The 6,107-nt window shown below is 38.1% G+C and overlaps 1 pseudogene; it reads right to left on the bottom strand.

The window, feature by feature from the left end:
- Positions 1 to 1,760, bottom strand: part of LOC146470892 (uncharacterized) — a 3,960-nt pseudogene extending 2,200 nt beyond the window's left edge.
- Positions 1,761 to 6,107: the final 4,347 nt, after the last annotated feature.

Genomic DNA, 6,107 nt, shown 5'->3' with positions numbered 1-6,107 from the left:
GGGTAGTCTGAGCATGTCTTTGTTCCTTGTATTATAATTATGAATGTCACTGTTTGTTAGTAAATTCATAGAGTGGTCCATAAGTCCATTAATGCACTTGTAAATATATATACAACGATGGTAAGATCTACGTTGTTCTAGGTTCAGCCACTTTAAAGTTACCAGGGCATCAGTAGCTGACGAATATAGTGGCCTGTCTAGAATAATTTTTGCGGCCTTGTTCTGCAAAACCTGTAGGTCGTTCATAAGAGTCATGTTGTTCTTGTCGCCCCACACAAGATCGCCATAATCAAAAACTGGAAGAACAAGACTGTTGTAGAATAGTAGACGAGCGGTGAAAGGTAAGAAATGTTTAATCCTACGTAAAAGACCTAGTGGCTGATTAACTTAAGAAATTACATACTCTACATGATCAGACCTTGTGAAGTCTGAGGCCAGCATAATCCCTAAATACTTAAACTTATTTGCACTATCAAGATCACAATCAAATATAGATACAGACAGCGAGGAAACATTAACTAATTTTCTGTTGCTTCCGATTAACATAGATTTGGTCTTTGAGAGGGTTAGTGTAAGTTTGTTCTCCTTTAGCCACAATGCTACATTATAAAGATCCTTGATCAAATGTCTCAAGGGTTTTTGCCCACAAAGAGGTACCAATATGGGCATGGCTTTTGCTCAATCATGCCCGTGAAAGGTACTAGGAAAGAGTAGATAATTAACCAACTTTTAGTGCAACAAGTAAAATGAAATTGAAGACCAAAAGGCATATTAGTAAGAATCATGCAAAAGAATGTAGCATACTCACTGGATACCAGCCCTTCCGTGGCTTTTTTTCTCATTTCTTCACCCATCTTTTTATCTTCCCTCTTTTTTTTTCTTTTTCTTCTCCTTTGCAGTTTTAGCTTTATTCTCTTCCATGTCTCTTCTATACATAGTGATATCCTGTAGCAGTTGGCTTAGCTCACTGTATTCCGCCTCAGTTCCAGATCTTTTGGTAATTCAAAGAATAAACATTGTAACAGTATTTGGGTTGGAAATGAACAAGTCTTAAGGCATTTGGCACAGTCACAGTGGGGACAGTCTTGGCATACAATGTACTGATTCACTGAGAGGCTGTCATCAAGATCATGAGATAAATAAGCAACTTATCTGACTGAGACAAAGGGGTTCCTTTTTAGAACTTGTTTCTTTAACATATTCATGGATAAAATATTATGCTTCTGCGTATTGCTTGTTCGCGCCAATTTTATAGCTTACATGTATGCATGTGCTAACCCTTACTTTTTGAGCGAGTTTTTGTCATTTTGTTCATTCTTTTCAATGAGCCTTGTTAATCACCCGCGGCCCTTTAGGTCAACTCTGCTGGTGTAGGAACTAAAGACTTCACTGAGAACGGTTGCTATTTCATCCCATTCTTGATTTGTCTGTGGCTTTCTAGAAGCAACTTCTTTAGCCAGGGCAAGGTCTTTTTTTATGCTTGGCCATCTGAACGGAGGCATCTAGCAAACAAAGTATGCATTCACATATCATCAGAAATCTGCTTTTGTTTTCCTTTGTTTATCATAGTTTAACCACAAAGTAACCCGACTGGCAAGACAGTTCCAACAACAAATAGCCGGCTGCCATGTTCGTTTTCAATTCATTTATTCGTTCACTTCTATTTTGGATGAGAAATCGTCTTCAAAATTACGTTTCTATGAGAAAGAATTCGATAATTAATAAGCGAAATAGTTCTAAAAAGTAGTATTTTCTCTCAAACATGGGATTGTGATGTGTTAGGGTGCAAAAATACTGGCGGTAAATCACGTACCTCTAGAGCGTGGTCTTCACGTACAAACGTGAACCTCAAACTGCTAACCTGACGGCAAGGCACTGGTCATGTGACTTCTTGACGTTCGCGGTTCGTGGGAAATGCCCAAAAAACTCGATCTTAAGGTCTCTATTATCTTTTTACTTACCGTCTCTCCGCTCTGATCACACATGGAACACCCGCGTTCGCCATTGAAATGTTTCATATTTGAAAGTAATGATCTTGCAGGAAGATCATCCAGCGATAGCGTTACCATCGCTCTGCTACGAGCTTCCAGGCCAGAAGGGGTTTTGAAATCGAATCCTGTTATAAAATTAAATAAAAGAAATCCTGAGAGGCGATTACAGCATTTGTTCGTCCCTCCATCCGTCCGCCAGTCAGTCCGTCTGTCCGTCCATCTGTCCATCCATTCATTCGTTCATTCATTCATATCATGTCTCTTTTTTAAACAATGACTGTCGCCTCAAGCGATCATTGATAATCTCATTGTTACAGTAACCTGGATTAAGTACTATGGAATTGTGCTCGGTAAACTTAACTTACCCTCTTTGTAAATGGTGTTAATCTCCTCAATAAATGGACGGAGATAAATTTGCATGTTAGGTTTCCCCGGTGCGCACCATAGTCCGCATGTTATCATGTTCTTTGTGGACATTCTAAAAAGGATAATGAAAATGGATAGATTAATTTGAATAATTAATTTTAAACCAAGCTCCCCTCCTTTCCCTGACGATCTGTTCCTTTTTAGCAATATTACTTTTTTTTAATTCATTTCTATCGGGTTGCTGTTGAAGTTGTTGTTGCAATATTTTGTATGGTAAGTAATTGCATTAATCGTGTAACTGGAACTGGAATTTATTATAGTTATCTAATTATTGAAAAATTTCAATAGTTTACCAGTGTTACAATGATGTAAGAACTAAACATTCTTTCGCTCATTCTTGGTGGGAGTTCGTTGATAACAAGATAAAGGGACCACAGTTCTCCTTTCTTAGAGCTTTTAAAGATGGCAACTCCATCTGTGTTAAAGCTTAGCGAGATGTTGTTCGCATTTGCCAGGAAACCATCCCTCACATGTTTCTGGTATTCTTCACCGTCAAAGATGTCTGTCTTGAATCCAACGGTCTTTGTCCTGTCCCTTTGTATGTTTTTTTAAAATATATTTTAGGATCTAAAATATAAGACAATTATATGTGCTCACCACAGAATTTACTATGCAATTATATGTTTAAAAGAAATGACAAAACTGAGTTGATGTTATCGGTAAGCTATTCAAGTAATACCACAAGATTTTTCTTTTACAGAAATAGGGGTAGGGCATGTTATCTAGAGAAACTTCTAGGTGTAAGTAAATTAGTGAATGAAGTCCAGTTGAACATGTACCTTCCATTCTTTGTTTGAGTTGTGGTGTAACGTCCTTACAGTAGAATTCGACTGGTGTCTGTCTTTTCCCGCACACCCTTCCTTCACACAGCTGCCATCTTTTTCAATGTAGTTGCAACACACGGTGCAGTAACTCCGTTTTCCGTGACTCTCTACATTTCTAAATTTTTGGGAAAACAACCTTTTTGACTTATACGCAGAAGAAGCACATTTATTAGGCTTGGGGCAGTGGTTTCTTACAACTTCCAACAAACTTTGAAATCCTTCTAGTGTGATACCAAACTTTTTTGCATAAAAAAACAACATAAGATAACTCACAGATACAGTTATAGGAGCACCATCATATAGCGCCTTCTCTTCATGTTCAATACGTGTTTCTATCTTGTCTGGAAATCATTTAACTACTCATCACCCTCGTCTTCCTCGTCATCGTCCATGTTCACCTCCATCAGCTCTAACTCGGACTCGCTGTCTTCAAAAACCATCACATCACAACTAGTTTCTTCAGAATCAGAATCATCCACACGTCTCCAAATCTTGAAAACCCACTAACTCGTTACCACCTTTTTCCGCTTCTACAACAACATCGTCCTCCACAAAATCAACATTGTCTTCCAAACTAACCTCCGACCCTGTGAGAGAAAGTAAAAGATAATATGCTTCTAAAAACTGATTTGTAACCAGGCGGTTGCATAATAAATATAAAAATGTTACACTGGTTGAAAGGTATTAAAAAGGTCTTAATGTCCCAATGTTTATGCTACTTGCATAAGCCTTCTTCAGGGGTAATGAAATACAAGCGAACTGACAAGTTTAAGATTGCGTAGTTGCTAGTAACAAATGGAATATATTAGAGAGTTTTTGTCCAATAAAGTCAAGGCCCTGTACTCTTAGGGTAGGTACATGCCTTCATCGCGATTGAGTGGGCTTTTGCACATGTTGATTTCCCATGCTTCCAAAAGGCATCGGGTTCGCCAAATTGAGTTGGCACGTAATATTTTAGACGATTCCCACAAGATAGTGTGACCAGATTGTAAACAATGTTCGGCGAGTGCAGATTGGTTGGAATGTTTTTGTTCGACCACTTTTTGGTGTTCTCTGAGTCGAGTATTAAATTTCCGTTTGGCCTCCCCAAAGTAGAGTTTGTTGCAAACTTTGCACGAAATAGAATAAATTACTCCGCACGCTTGATCTTTTTAAACGGGTTCTTTAGGCTTGAAAAATAGGTTACCAATGGTCTGGTGTGGTTTTAAAGCGACTTGATATTATAATTGTTCAAAACCTGCTTGATCGGTTCCATTGTTCCTTGATCATAACCCTAACCCTAACCTAACCCTAGGGAGATAGAACATTCGTCGCTGAAAATAACGTTATGGAAAGTGCCGCCACTCTCCATAATTTGTTGGGCGTACTCGAGCCATTTAACCTTGTTGACGTCTCTGTTGACGTCTCTTGACCAAGCACACCGCGCGTACCGAAGAAAAAAAAAACGTGTGTTAACTGCAGTCCTTTTTTGTGTCACGTGACGTATGGGCCGATTTTGCACCCATTATCACGCGCAAATTCATTGGTGGATTTTAAATACATGCAGATGGAGCTTAAAGCCAATAAGAATTCTGGAGTTGCAATATAATCAAATTATACAATAACGCTAATTATTAAATAGAAGTAGCCTACAAATACAGCCGATTCTCATTGCTCCCGACCCCTGAGGGAGCGATGAGAGGAGGCTGTATTTGTAGGCTAAAATAGAAATGAATCCGATTATTTCTTTAAAATATGTCACGTGACTTTGCATGCTGCAAAGAGGCCGTTTTGAAATCCTTCCCAACTCACATAAATGTTCAAGATGCGAATTAACTTATCTCTTAGGGTACTTTGCATTAAAAAGGAAATGCTTAAGCATTTAAACACCATTTAGCTGTTAAATACCATTTAAGTTTTCTCTTCTAACTAGAGGCTACAACCTCTCTAGTCGTTTGTGTCGCATTAGACAAGTTTATTTAGACAGGTAATCCAAAAAGGAGCTTTTTAACTATTGGAATAGTATTAGGAATATGAATGATAACCAGAACAACACGTAAATAACTCTGTGAAACTTTCTTGGCAATATGAGAAATGTTAAAATCTCCATGAGGTGCTAACATATGAGCTATTTCTTAATTTTGAAAAGTCAAGTCACCTTTCATGCTGTTAAGTTTACTTTCAATACCCTTGTCTGCCCTCTCTATATCTTGGGACACGTCCACTGAAAACGCGTTGGTGATTTCAAATTGAAGCAGGAATCGCTTTCCTCCCACACGAATCCCCACAATTTTGCCGTAACGTAATGCCCGTTGTGACAATGAAATTACGACGCTCACACAAAGGTCACCGCCTACATCCCCCACAGAGCCAGGGGCACCTGTGCCGTTACTTGAAAAGAAAAATTAAGGATAAAAACGTAATGCAACATTTCCACGAGATTTTGTCGTCATTGGTAAGTGTGTAGAAATGATAACATGAACCCGTGGAAAGTGTTACATTTTATCTTTGAACAAGGACCCACACTTTAAAAGGGATACCTTCTGCCACTTTTGTCGCACAGTTACCGCGTCAATGTTGTATCAGCTGTGATAGTGGAGATACTGAGGAAATGGAACCTAACCATTGTGGAGTTGGTATATCAAGAAATATACGGTAATGTATGTCGCGAAAAATAACGTAGGCTGTTAAAAATTACTTTGGACAGAATGAATTGTTATTGAACTGCATAAATAAATTAGAAGATCTGAAGTTTTATTCACCGTGTAAATACGTATACAAATTCAAATTTATTTTTGTGAATGTTTTATTGTATTTTGGTGTTTTTTTGAAATCTTTGCGTTTTACTATAAGGAAGGGTTTATTTTTTTATGAAAAAAGAACGGGA

Source organism: Pavona decussata, unplaced genomic scaffold, assembly GCF_977016875.1.
Source record: "Pavona decussata unplaced genomic scaffold, jaPavDecu1.1 SCAFFOLD_109, whole genome shotgun sequence".
In the NCBI taxonomy this organism is placed as follows: Eukaryota; Metazoa; Cnidaria; class Anthozoa; order Scleractinia; family Agariciidae; genus Pavona; species Pavona decussata.
The sequence above is the reverse complement of the archived record's forward strand: the minus strand, read 5'-3'. Positions and strand labels throughout refer to the sequence as shown.